Source organism: Garra rufa, chromosome 1, assembly GCF_049309525.1.
Source record: "Garra rufa chromosome 1, GarRuf1.0, whole genome shotgun sequence".
Classification (NCBI taxonomy): domain Eukaryota; kingdom Metazoa; phylum Chordata; class Actinopteri; order Cypriniformes; family Cyprinidae; genus Garra; species Garra rufa.
In genome coordinates this window covers 107,472,192-107,485,727 of record NC_133361.1, presented here as the reverse complement: position 1 = coordinate 107,485,727, position 13,536 = coordinate 107,472,192, and the positions used below count along the sequence as shown (strand labels likewise).

The following is a 13,536-nucleotide window of genomic DNA, read 5'->3' as shown; positions in this document are numbered from 1 at the left end:
TCGTAAACAGGTTGGGCCTGTCTGTTCCGGTGGGCTCTCAGTGGTGCTAAAGCATCAAATGAAGAGGATGGGATTCGAACCCACACAAACCAAGGCGTGCCGAGCACAACGGACTAGCCTTGCATCGCCTTAACCACTCGACCACCTTTTGTTTTGCGCGGTCCTTTTGTTTAACACTCCCGATTCAGACCACCAGCTCATTAGTAGAGCGCTCAGTGAACTGGACTGAGTGTGTCAGATAGGGAAGACACACAAAAATTGCAGAGTGGGGTCCCCAGGACCGAGGATCACTGCTAAATGTACCGAACGACGAGGATGGGATTCGAACCCACGCGTGCAGAGCACAATGGATTAGCAGTCCATCGCCTTAACCACTCGGCCACCTCGTCGTATTACGTGCCGTCTTTTATTTAGCACTCCCGATTCAGATCATCAGCTCATTAGTAGAGAACTCAAAGAACTGAACTGAGTGTGTTAGATAAGAAGGACACACAAAAAGTTCAGCATGGGGTCCCCAGGACCTAGATTAAGGTCCAGTGCTAAAGGAACCGAACGACAAGGATGGGATTAGCAGTCCATCGCCTTAACCACTCGGCCTCCCCGCCCCCTTGCTGACTGAGAGAGGCCATGCTGCGGACCTTTTCAGCTGCTGCTGCTGTGCTTTCAGCAGGCTGTTTTGAGCACAGAGGGAATAGTGAATGAGCCGTCTTTTACACACCTCTAATCTGTTCCGTAGAAACACGGTGCAGCAACCCGTGCCAGGAGACTGTTTGTGCGGCAGTTTAAAGCTTGCTACCACCTTGTCGGTTCACATCCACGTAGGTGCCTGCAAAGGTCACGACCGTCGCCGGCATTCTTTCGCAGAGGCAATATTGTAGCCTATGAGGTTTATCCGAGGCGCGATCATTGCTGGTTGAAAACTTTACCCAATACCCCGCCAGGATGACTTGAAATACAGTCAGCTTTGGCAATTTTTGCTAGCCTCTCTGGAGGCTTAGAGTATTGTTGAGAAAAAATAGCCTGGTTTCGTTTCTCGTCAAAAAGTTGTCTGCTGATGATTGAGCGCCAGAGCCAGAAGGCTTGTTGTTTTGTAAATATGTCCTCAAGACGGGTATCATTAAACTGCAGCGCAATTACAGCTCACCGTTACCCATCGTAAACAGGTTGGGCCTGTCTGGTCCGGTGGGCTCTCAGTGGCGCTAAAGCTTCCAGTGCATGTCGAGCACAATGTATTAGCCTTCCACCGCCTTACCCGCTGGACCACCTCGTCATCTTGCGTGGTTTCTTTGTTTAACACTCCTGAACCATGTGCATGTGGATGCCTTCTTCGTCTTTTGTTTCAGCCGCCGAGGGCCTGTTTTCCACTGAGGCCCTGCGTCAAACTCCCTATGAGACACAATCGAACGTTAGTAGTAACCTCCGATTACGGCCGAATGTGGATTCTGCTCGGACGACGGGGCACCGGTACATCCTTTGTAGCTTTGGCTTGTTAGCCAAACGCTACAGCAGTTTGCCATTTCCCATGAAATCATCCTTGATTTCCTTAAGAAAGGTGCCCCAAATTGGTGGAAAATCACATCTCAACCATACGCTGTCCAAAGCATTGACCCGCCTTCACGCGGCAAAACAGAACGTGTTGTTGGCCCGCACTGCTGGGTCAAACTGCGCTTCCCAAAAACAGATTGGGTCAAAACCGACAGAAGAAAACTCTAAGCCTGCTCTAAGCCCTACCCACGGGGAGGGCTCGACAGTCTCGCACAACGCGAGAGCCTCCGTTTCGCCTGTGTGATTTGGGGGCCGATGAAAACTGGGTCCGACCCGGTGAAGAAGCCCACGACCAGCCCGGCTAGCTCAGTCGGTAGAGCATGATACTCTTAATCTCAGGGTCGTGGGTTCGAGCCCCACGTTGGGCGGCTCTGTTGACTCTCTTTCTTCCCAAAAGGGTGGCGGGCTCCAGCGTGCCCATTCGCCGCGCAGGCTGAGTGGATTTTGCGAGCTCCGGAAACATCTTTCAAAACAGATGTCGCTGTTAGTGCGAGCAATTTTAATCCCTATCACTAACCCTAACCCTTGCTTTTACACCGGTGATCCGGCGGCAGCAAGCACCTGCGGCTGTCTCTGTGGCGCAATCGGTTAGAGCGTTCGGCTGTTAACCGAAAGGTTGGTGGTTCGAGCCCACCCAGGGACGTGTGAAATGCCGGAGTTTTGCACGCGCGTCAGGTGTCCACTAACGCCTATGCCATTCTTAGGGTTGCGAGGCACAGCTTTCTCAGGGCGTTTATCTTGTGCACCTTCAATAAGCTGGCTTGTTTTAAAAGAACTCAGCGGCGGGCATTTGGTGAACATTTTCACCAGCTCGAGTAGTTTGCTGTGGCATGTGGATGCCTTCTTTACTGATGATCTGTCTCTCTGGAGGCTTGTTGAGAAAGATAGTCTTGCTTCGTTTTGTTTCCTTTTATTGGCGTGGCTGGTTGTTGGTCCTCGTCAAAGAGGTGTCCACCGATCATAGCGTGCCGGAGCCAGAAGACTTGTTGTTTTATCAATATGTTCTCAAGACTTTGCGGCAGGTATCAATAAACTACAGCACAATCACAGCTCGCCGCTACCCATCGTAAACAGGTTGGGCCTGTCTGTTCCGGTGGGCTCTCAGTGGTGCTAAAGCATCAAATGAAGAGGATGGGATTCGAACCCACACAAACCAAGGCGTGCCGAGCACAACGGACTAGCCTTGCATCGCCTTAACCACTCGACCACCTTTCGTTTTGCGCGGTCCTTTTGTTTAACACTCCCGATTCAGACCACCAGCTCATTAGTAGAGCGCTCAGTGAACTGGACTGAGTGTGTCAGATAGGGAAGACACACAAAAATTGCAGAGTGGGGTCCCCAGGACCGAGGATCACTGCTAAATGTACCGAACGACGAGGATGGGATTCGAACCCACGCGTGCAGAGCACAATGGATTAGCAGTCCATCGCCTTAACCACTCGGCCACCTCGTCGTATTACGTGCCGTCTTTTATTTAGCACTCCCGATTCAGATCATCAGCTCATTAGTAGAGAACTCAAAGAACTGAACTGAGTGTGTTAGATAAGAAGGACACACAAAAAGTTCAGCATGGGGTCCCCAGGACCTAGATTAAGGTCCAGTGCTAAAGGAACCGAACGACAAGGATGGGATTAGCAGTCCATCGCCTTAACCACTCGGCCTCCCCGCCCCCTTGCTGACTGAGAGAGGCCATGCTGCGGACCTTTTCAGCTGCTGCTGCTGTGCTTTCAGCAGGCTGTTTTGAGCACAGAGGGAATAGTGAATGAGCCGTCTTTTACACACCTCTAATCTGTTCCGTAGAAACACGGTGCAGCAACCCGTGCCAGGAGACTGTTTGTGCGGCAGTTTAAAGCTTGCTACCACCTTGTCGGTTCACATCCACGTAGGTGCCTGCAAAGGTCACGACCGTCGCCGGCATTCTTTCGCAGAGGCAATATTGTAGCCTATGAGGTTTATCCGAGGCGCGATCATTGCTGGTTGAAAACTTTACCCAATACCCCGCCAGGATGACTTGAAATACAGTCAGCTTTGGCAATTTTTGCTAGCCTCTCTGGAGGCTTAGAGTATTGTTGAGAAAAAATAGCCTGGTTTCGTTTCTCGTCGAAAAGTTGTCTGCTGATGATTGAGCGCCAGAGCCAGAAGGCTTGTTTTTTTGTAAATATGTCCTCAAGACGGGTATCATTAAACTGCAGCGCAATTACAGCTCACCGTTACCCATCGTAAACAGGTTGGGCCTGTCTGGTCCGGTGGGCTCTCAGTGGCGCTAAAGCTTCCAGTGCATGTCGAGCACAATGTATTAGCCTTCCACCGCCTTACCCGCTGGACCACCTCGTCATCTTGCGTGGTTTCTTTGTTTAACACTCCTGAACCATGTGCATGTGGATGCCTTCTTCGTCTTTTGTTTCAGCCGCCGAGGGCCTGTTTTCCACTGAGGCCCTGCGTCAAACTCCCTATGAGACACAATCGAACGTTAGTAGTAACCTCCGATTACGGCCGAATGTGGATTCTGCTCGGACGACGGGGCACCGGTACATCCTTTGTAGCTTTGGCTTGTTAGCCAAACGCTACAGCAGTTTGCCATTTCCCATGAAATCATCCTTGATTTCCTTAAGAAAGGTGCCCCAAATTGGTGGAAAATCACATCTCAACCATACGCTGTCCAAAGCATTGACCCGCCTTCACGCGGCAAAACAGAACGTGTTGTTGGCCCGCACTGCTGGGTCAAACTGCGCTTCCCAAAAACAGATTGGGTCAAAACCGACAGAAGAAAACTCTAAGCCTGCTCTAAGCCCTACCCACGGGGAGGGCTCGACAGTCTCGCACAACGCGAGAGCCTCCGTTTCGCCTGTGTGATTTGGGGGCCGATGAAAACTGGGTCCGACCCGGTGAAGAAGCCCACGACCAGCCCGGCTAGCTCAGTCGGTAGAGCATGAGACTCTTAATCTCAGGGTCGTGGGTTCGAGCCCCACGTTGGGCGGCTTTGTTGACTCTCTTTCTTCCCAAAAGGGTGGCGGGCTCCAGCGTGCCCATTCGCCGCGCAGGCTGAGTGGATTTTGCGAGCTCCGGAAACATCTTTCAAAACAGATGTCGCTGTTAGTGCGAGCAATTTTAATCCCTATCACTAACCCTAACCCTTGCTTTTACACCGGTGATCCGGCGGCAGCAAGCAACAGCGGCTGTCTCTGTGGCGCAATCGGTTAGCGCGTTCGGCTGTTAACCGAAAGGTTGGTGGTTCGAGCCCACCCAGGGACGTGTGAAATGCCGGAGTTTTGCACGCGCGTCAGGTGTCCACTAACGCCTATGCCATTCTTAGGGTTGCGAGGCACAGCTTTCTCAGGGCGTTTATCTTGTGCACCTTCAATAAGCTGGCTTGTTTTAAAAGAACTCAGCGGCGGGCATTTGGTGAACATTTTCACCAGCTCGAGTAGTTTGCTGTGGCATGTGGATGCCTTCTTTACTGATGATCTGTCTCTGGGGCTCATCTAGTTGACATAGTATCCGCTGACATTCGGCTGAAGGTGCTGATCCACCATCTGCTCTTGGTACGGACTGGAACCGGGGGACTGTAGTGACCATCAGATCGGAATGCAGAATGGATCTGGTGGCTACGGTGACCTCAGAATAAGAAGAAACAGACTAATATTAATGTAGATGCAAAAGTTCCATGTTGCCACAAAGTCAATACCCAATACCCCACCGGGATGACTTGAAATACAGTCAGCATCGGCAATTTTTGCCAGTCTCTCTGGAGGCTTGTTGAGAAAGATAGTCTTGCTTCGTTTTGTTTCCTTTTATTGGCGTGGCTGGTTGTTGGCCCTCGTCAAAGAGGTGTCCACCGATCATAGCGTGCCGGAGCCAGAAGACTTGTTGTTTTGTCAATATGTTCTCAAGACTTTGCGGCAGGTATCAATAAACTACAGCACAATCACAGCTCGCCGCTACCCATCGTAAACAGGTTGGGCCTGTCTGTTCCGGTGGGCTCTCAGTGGTGCTAAAGCATCAAATGAAGAGGATGGGATTCGAACCCACACAAACCAAGGCGTGCCGAGCACAACGGACTAGCCTTGCATCGCCTTAACCACTCGACCACCTTTTGTTTTGCGCGGTCCTTTTGTTTAACACTCCCGATTCAGACCACCAGCTCATTAGTAGAGCGCTCAGTGAACTGGACTGAGTGTGTCAGATAGGGAAGACACACAAAAATTGCAGAGTGGGGTCCCCAGGACCGAGGATCACTGCTAAATGTACCGAACGACGAGGATGGGATTCGAACCCACGCGTGCAGAGCACAATGGATTAGCAGTCCATCGCCTTAACCACTCGGCCACCTCGTCGTATTACGTGCCGTCTTTTATTTAGCACTCCCGATTCAGATCATCAGCTCATTAGTAGAGAACTCAAAGAACTGAACTGAGTGTGTTAGATAAGAAGGACACACAAAAAGTTCAGCATGGGGTCCCCAGGACCTAGATTAAGGTCCAGTGCTAAAGGAACCGAACGACAAGGATGGGATTAGCAGTCCATCGCCTTAACCACTCGGCCTCCCCGCCCCCTTGCTGACTGAGAGAGGCCATGCTGCGGACCTTTTCAGCTGCTGCTGCTGTGCTTTCAGCAGGCTGTTTTGAGCACAGAGGGAATAGTGAATGAGCCGTCTTTTACACACCTCTAATCTGTTCCGTAGAAACACGGTGCAGCAACCCGTGCCAGGAGACTGTTTGTGCGGCAGTTTAAAGCTTGCTACCACCTTGTCGGTTCACATCCACGTAGGTGCCTGCAAAGGTCACGACCGTCGCCGGCATTCTTTCGCAGAGGCAATATTGTAGCCTATGAGGTTTATCCGAGGCGCGATCATTGCTGGTTGAAAACTTTACCCAATACCCCGCCAGGATGACTTGAAATACAGTCAGCTTTGGCAATTTTTGCTAGCCTCTCTGGAGGCTTAGAGTATTGTTGAGAAAAAATAGCCTGGTTTCGTTTCTCGTCAAAAAGTTGTCTGCTGATGATTGAGCGCCAGAGCCAGAAGGCTTGTTGTTTTGTAAATATGTCCTCAAGACGGGTATCATTAAACTGCAGCGCAATTACAGCTCACCGTTACCCATCGTAAACAGGTTGGGCCTGTCTGGTCCGGTGGGCTCTCAGTGGCGCTAAAGCTTCCAGTGCATGTCGAGCACAATGTATTAGCCTTCCACCGCCTTACCCGCTGGACCACCTCGTCATCTTGCGTGGTTTCTTTGTTTAACACTCCTGAACCATGTGCATGTGGATGCCTTCTTCGTCTTTTGTTTCAGCCGCCGAGGGCCTGTTTTCCACTGAGGCCCTGCGTCAAACTCCCTATGAGACACAATCGAACGTTAGTAGTAACCTCCGATTACGGCCGAATGTGGATTCTGCTCGGACGACGGGGCACCGGTACATCCTTTGTAGCTTTGGCTTGTTAGCCAAACGCTACAGCAGTTTGCCATTTCCCATGAAATCATCCTTGATTTCCTTAAGAAAGGTGCCCCAAATTGGTGGAAAATCACATCTCAACCATACGCTGTCCAAAGCATTGACCCGCCTTCACGCGGCAAAACAGAACGTGTTGTTGGCCCGCACTGCTGGGTCAAACTGCGCTTCCCAAAAACAGATTGGGTCAAAACCGACAGAAGAAAACTCTAAGCCTGCTCTAAGCCCTACCCACGGGGAGGGCTCGACAGTCTCGCACAACGCGAGAGCCTCCGTTTCGCCTGTGTGATTTGGGGGCCGATGAAAACTGGGTCCGACCCGGTGAAGAAGCCCACGACCAGCCCGGCTAGCTCAGTCGGTAGAGCATGATACTCTTAATCTCAGGGTCGTGGGTTCGAGCCCCACGTTGGGCGGCTCTGTTGACTCTCTTTCTTCCCAAAAGGGTGGCGGGCTCCAGCGTGCCCATTCGCCGCGCAGGCTGAGTGGATTTTGCGAGCTCCGGAAACATCTTTCAAAACAGATGTCGCTGTTAGTGCGAGCAATTTTAATCCCTATCACTAACCCTAACCCTTGCTTTTACACCGGTGATCCGGCGGCAGCAAGCACCTGCGGCTGTCTCTGTGGCGCAATCGGTTAGAGCGTTCGGCTGTTAACCGAAAGGTTGGTGGTTCGAGCCCACCCAGGGACGTGTGAAATGCCGGAGTTTTGCACGCGCGTCAGGTGTCCACTAACGCCTATGCCATTCTTAGGGTTGCGAGGCACAGCTTTCTCAGGGCGTTTATCTTGTGCACCTTCAATAAGCTGGCTTGTTTTAAAAGAACTCAGCGGCGGGCATTTGGTGAACATTTTCACCAGCTCGAGTAGTTTGCTGTGGCATGTGGATGCCTTCTTTACTGATGATCTGTCTCTCTGGAGGCTTGTTGAGAAAGATAGTCTTGCTTCGTTTTGTTTCCTTTTATTGGCGTGGCTGGTTGTTGGTCCTCGTCAAAGAGGTGTCCACCGATCATAGCGTGCCGGAGCCAGAAGACTTGTTGTTTTATCAATATGTTCTCAAGACTTTGCGGCAGGTATCAATAAACTACAGCACAATCACAGCTCGCCGCTACCCATCGTAAACAGGTTGGGCCTGTCTGTTCCGGTGGGCTCTCAGTGGTGCTAAAGCATCAAATGAAGAGGATGGGATTCGAACCCACACAAACCAAGGCGTGCCGAGCACAACGGACTAGCCTTGCATCGCCTTAACCACTCGACCACCTTTCGTTTTGCGCGGTCCTTTTGTTTAACACTCCCGATTCAGACCACCAGCTCATTAGTAGAGCGCTCAGTGAACTGGACTGAGTGTGTCAGATAGGGAAGACACACAAAAATTGCAGAGTGGGGTCCCCAGGACCGAGGATCACTGCTAAATGTACCGAACGACGAGGATGGGATTCGAACCCACGCGTGCAGAGCACAATGGATTAGCAGTCCATCGCCTTAACCACTCGGCCACCTCGTCGTATTACGTGCCGTCTTTTATTTAGCACTCCCGATTCAGATCATCAGCTCATTAGTAGAGAACTCAAAGAACTGAACTGAGTGTGTTAGATAAGAAGGACACACAAAAAGTTCAGCATGGGGTCCCCAGGACCTAGATTAAGGTCCAGTGCTAAAGGAACCGAACGACAAGGATGGGATTAGCAGTCCATCGCCTTAACCACTCGGCCTCCCCGCCCCCTTGCTGACTGAGAGAGGCCATGCTGCGGACCTTTTCAGCTGCTGCTGCTGTGCTTTCAGCAGGCTGTTTTGAGCACAGAGGGAATAGTGAATGAGCCGTCTTTTACACACCTCTATTCTGTTCCGTAGAAACACGGTGCAGCAACCCGTGCCAGGAGACTGTTTGTGCGGCAGTTTAAAGCTTACTACCACCTTGTCGGTTCACATCCACGTAGGTGCCTGCAAAGGTCACAACCGTCGCCGGCATTCTTTCGCAGAGGCAATATTGTAGCCTATGAGGTTTATCCGAGGCGCGATTGTTAGCCAAACGCTACAGCAGTTTGCCTTTTCCCATGAAATCATCCTTGATTTCCTTAAGAAAGGTGCCCCAAATTGGTGGAAAATCACATCTCAACCATACGCTGTCCAAAGCATTGACCCGCCTTCACGCGGCAAAACAGAACGTGTTGTTGGCCCGCACTGCTGGGTCAAACTGCGCTTCCCAAGAACAGATTGGGTCAAAACCGACAGAAGAAAACTCTAAGCCTGCTCTAAGCCCTACCCACGGGGAGGGCTCGACAGTCTCGCACAACGCGAGAGCCTCCGTTTCGCCTGTGTGATTTGGGGGCCGATGAAAACTGGGTCCGACCCGGTGAAGAAGCCCACGACCAGCCCGGCTAGCTCAGTCGGTAGAGCATGAGACTCTTAATCTCAGGGTCGTGGGTTCGAGCCCCACGTTGGGCGGCTTTGTTGACTCTCTTTCTTCCCAAAAGGGTGGCGGGCTCCAGCGTGCCCATTCGCCACGCAGGCTGAGTGGATTTTGCGAGCTCCGGAAACATCTTTCAAAACAGATGTCGCTGTTAGTGCGAGCAATTTTAATCCCTATCACTAACCCTAACCCTTGCTTTTACACCGGTGATCCGGCGGCAGCAAGCAACAGCGGCTGTCTCTGTGGCGCTACCTGGAGCAGGATCGTCTGTTTCCGCGGCCGTCTCCTCGTCCAATCGCCGATCTCGCCGTCCATTGTGAGAATGGACGAGAGCCAATCGCGTCGCTCGCCGTCCATTGTGAGAATGGACGAGAGCCAATCGCGTCGCTCGCCGTCCATTGTGAGAATGGATGAGAGCCAATCGCGTCGCTCGAGCTCCATTGTTGAGAGCCACTCACCGTGCTTAGTTTCATTCTAAGTCAGGTTCAAAAATCAGACGAACGGAATATAGGATAACTTTTCAAAGTAAGTAGTACATGTTTTCTTCTTTCTTTCTCTCTGTTTACAATGTTCTCAATTGGTAACTCGTTACGTTTTCGTCCGTCATTCATTCGTGTTTTGTGTTCACAAACTTTTGACTCGCGAATTGCCCATAATGAAACACTGTTTAAATGAAATCTAACGTTCTAAAATCTATTTACACGTTCTTAAGTTCGATTTAAATGGGGGGAAAACGCGTTTCAGCTGTAAGTGCAGTCATTTCTTATGACAATTTACCTTGTTTTTACTATAGTGAATCGTAGTAACCATGTTGTGTTTTTGGCTGATCGATTACAACTGTATGAACACAGTCTTACTATGAATGAAAATCTGAATGAACAGCAACAACAAAAAACGTTGTGCTTGTGTTTGTCGTCATTTACCATGGCTTTACTATAGTGAAAGTGTAGTAATCATGTTTTCTTTTCACGACTTGCCTATAATCTCACATATTAAACACAATTGTGCCTGTAATCGTACTTATTAAACTCAGTTTACTCGTTCTTTAAGTGTAAACACAGTCTTACTATAAATAAAAATATGAATGAAAAAAAAAAACAAGTAATTTACCATGCTTTTACTATAGTGAAAGTGTAGTAATCATGTTTTCTTTTCACGACTTGCCTATAATCTCACATATTAAACACAATTGTGCCTGTAATCGTACTTATTAAACTCAGTTTACTCGTTCTTTAAGTGTAAACACAGTCTTACTATAAATAAACAAGTAATTTACCATGCTTTTACTATAGTGAAGTAATCATGTTTTGTTTCCATGATTTGCCTATAATATCACATATAAAACACCATTTGCCTGTAGTTTTGCATAGTAAACACATCTATTCTATTTAAAGTTTGATTTGGATTTAAAAAATATGTTTAGTTGTAGACATTATCATTTCTAATTAACATTTAATGTGATTTTGCTGTGTGAATGTAGTAATCAAGTTTTGTGTTTGCAGATGGATTACTATTTATATAAACACAGATGCAAATAATAATTTAAATGAAAATGCAATGTTATATAGACATCCCTTACAAAAATTAACCATGGTTTAAGTAAAGTGTACTTACTATGTTTTTTGTTTTTTGTTTTTGTTTTTTGTTTTTTCTCTCAGATTGATTATCATATGTATAACCACAGCTTTTAACTAACAATGTACTTTATTTTACATTGTCATTAATACGTGCTATATGTAGTTACTATAGTAATAACAGTAAATTATGCATAATTGGATGCAACTAACTGTAAACCAAACAAAACAACAATCGTATCCCTATCGTAACTGCATGTAGTAATTTCATTTTCAAATATTTATATGTATAATTGTAGTTAAATGTTAAAAAGTTTAAATAAATGTGTAACCTTGTTTTGCTTTATTAGCAATAAAATAATGTTTAATTGTTGTAATGGATGCCATTATTTAGTCAGCTTGAATATATATTGTTGTATCATTATAAAAAAATTAAAACCATTTGTGTAGTTGTCCAATACCTGCAAAATGCACATTACTAACTATTATTTCCCTATTATATTTAGATGAGCACTAAGCCAAAGAGCCACAAGGTCATGGGTGATGGCGAGTGGATGGCCAGGTCGAGGACTTTTGCCAGCTCTGGGGTTTGTCCGTCTGGAGGCAACAGACCAGCACCACGGCAGCAGAAGTGGTACAACCTCTACAAGAAGGTAAAGTTACCTGTATCTCATTGTAGAATATGAATGTGTGCATTATTTGTCAAACATTTTTACACGTGACTGTGTTTAATGTTTTTGAAAGAAGTGCCTTTTGCTCATTCAGCCTGCATTTATTTGATCAAAAATACAGAAAAAACAGCAATATAATTTGTACTGCATATTTGTATTTATTTTTTAATGAAAACTGTGATACGTTTTGCAGAATTCATTGATGATGAAAAAGTTAAAAACAACAGAATTAATTTCTTAAAAAATTTTTTTTGAACAGGACTGTATATTGTTACAGAAGATTTTCTATTTGATTTCTAATGCTGTTCTTTATATAACTTTTTAATGATTTCTAAAATGATTGCTAAATATATTCAGCGTTGATGACAGGAATAAATTAAATTTAAAGTACATGTAACTGTAAATTTAAACTGTATTAACATTGTATAATATTATTAATGTTTTTTATATTTTTTATTTAATAAATGCAGGACTGATGAGCATAAGACACTTCTTTCAAAAACATTAAAAATAGTAATGTGTCCAAACTTTTGACTAATCCTGTATTTGTGTGTTTTATTTATTATTATTTTTTCATAGGAGAGCTGCTTGGTGTTGACTACCTCCTGAGTCAGACTGGACAGCCCCTGGTAGTGGACCCTGACTCAGAAGAGACAGAGAACATGCTGGAGGATGTGGATGAAGGTGAGGATGAAGAAGACGAGGGGTTCAGGGTGGACCAAACACTTGACATTACTGTGTCAAGTCTTACCGATGACCCAAGCTTCTCTCTGTCCTCCACTCAGCCTGTGCCTTCCTTTACTCAGCCTGATGCCTCCTTCACGCCAGGTGCCTCAGCATCTCCTGACGAGTCTGTGGTATGTAAATGTCTCATTTAATTTATGTATGTAATTATGTTTTATGTAATACTGTAACATTTCTAGGGAAAACAATAATAATTTGTGCTGACCTGTAGCTTTTTGACTGAAGTTGACCAAAAAAAAAAACATCTAGAAAAAAAAATATATATATATTTATTTGTTTTGGGTTTTTTGTCCCACTTCACTGAACTCATAATGTTGTTCATTTCATTTTTTTCTTTTTGTTTGTATTTTTCTCACAGGCTTTGCATAGTGCTGGTGTGCTGGACAAAGTGGACAGCCTTGCAGAGTATCTTGTGGAGCTCAGGAATCAGCCATCTCTGGCTCTCACCAACCATCAGGTCAGTTTCTCTTCTTGACCTGTCATATGTTAACACTACCACTTGTTTTGTTTTCTCATTTGCCTTGTATTATATGCTCTCTCTGCTTAGGTGAGCAATATAGTTGGCAGAACCTGCTGGATTTCGGGGGTGGAGAGCGTGAAGAGGCATACATTCACCACCACTGCCCCACGTGCCCAGTGGCCAGATTGTTGTCGCCTGATAGAGACCATTTCAAGCTCTGTGCCATCCATAAGAGTCCAAAAAAGAAAGGGGATAAAGTTTTATTTATGTGCATTGTTTTCTGCTTTCTGTTCTTTTGAACTTGCAATGAATGCACTAGTGCCATGGACATTAAGACAGTTTTATTTAATAGTATAGTTTGGTTTTCTGTTCTTTAGTACTTGCAAAACATGCACAGGACAGGAGTCATTAATATTTTAAAGTTTTATTCATTTGTATTGTTTTGTGCTTTCTGTTCTTTTCACTTGCAGTTAATGCACAAGACCGAGCCATGGACATTGGACGGTTTTGTTTATATGTATAGTTCTGTTTTCTGTTCTTTTGCACTTGCAAATTATTATTAAGAGGTAATATTCTGTTTTCTGCACATGCAACATAACTACAAGAATAAAAATGTAAAAAAAAAAAGAATAATGAATAATTGGCTTTGACTGATTGAAAAATAAAAGTTTGGTCATGATTAAATAACTCTTT

General features: G+C 46.5%; 10 non-coding genes across 10 annotated transcripts; 6 read left to right on the top strand and 4 right to left on the bottom strand.

Moving 5' to 3' along the window:
* Positions 1–307: 307 nt before the first annotated feature.
* On the bottom strand, positions 308–389 carry trnas-gcu (transfer RNA serine (anticodon GCU)). Its single transcript has one exon. It is a non-coding gene; the product is annotated as a tRNA-Ser (tRNA).
* Positions 390–852: 463 nt separating this feature from the next.
* Positions 853–993, top strand: LOC141283832 (U4 spliceosomal RNA). Its single transcript, XR_012338227.1, has one exon. It is a non-coding gene; the product is annotated as a U4 spliceosomal RNA (small nuclear RNA).
* Positions 994–2,916: 1,923 nt separating this feature from the next.
* On the bottom strand, positions 2,917–2,998 carry trnas-gcu (transfer RNA serine (anticodon GCU)). Its single transcript has one exon. It is a non-coding gene; the product is annotated as a tRNA-Ser (tRNA).
* A 463-nt stretch (positions 2,999–3,461) lies between these two features.
* Positions 3,462–3,602, top strand: LOC141283826 (U4 spliceosomal RNA). Its single transcript, XR_012338225.1, has one exon. It is a non-coding gene; the product is annotated as a U4 spliceosomal RNA (small nuclear RNA).
* An 847-nt stretch (positions 3,603–4,449) lies between these two features.
* On the top strand, positions 4,450–4,522 carry trnak-cuu (transfer RNA lysine (anticodon CUU)). Its single transcript has one exon. It is a non-coding gene; the product is annotated as a tRNA-Lys (tRNA).
* A 201-nt stretch (positions 4,523–4,723) lies between these two features.
* trnan-guu (transfer RNA asparagine (anticodon GUU)) lies at positions 4,724–4,797 on the top strand. The gene has a single exon. It is a non-coding gene; the product is annotated as a tRNA-Asn (tRNA).
* A 1,000-nt stretch (positions 4,798–5,797) lies between these two features.
* On the bottom strand, positions 5,798–5,879 carry trnas-gcu (transfer RNA serine (anticodon GCU)). Its single transcript has one exon. It is a non-coding gene; the product is annotated as a tRNA-Ser (tRNA).
* Positions 5,880–6,342: 463 nt separating this feature from the next.
* On the top strand, positions 6,343–6,483 carry LOC141283819 (U4 spliceosomal RNA). Its single transcript, XR_012338222.1, has one exon. It is a non-coding gene; the product is annotated as a U4 spliceosomal RNA (small nuclear RNA).
* A 1,923-nt stretch (positions 6,484–8,406) lies between these two features.
* trnas-gcu (transfer RNA serine (anticodon GCU)) lies at positions 8,407–8,488 on the bottom strand. The gene has a single exon. It is a non-coding gene; the product is annotated as a tRNA-Ser (tRNA).
* Positions 8,489–9,356: 868 nt separating this feature from the next.
* trnak-cuu (transfer RNA lysine (anticodon CUU)) lies at positions 9,357–9,429 on the top strand. The gene has a single exon. It is a non-coding gene; the product is annotated as a tRNA-Lys (tRNA).
* Positions 9,430–13,536: the final 4,107 nt, after the last annotated feature.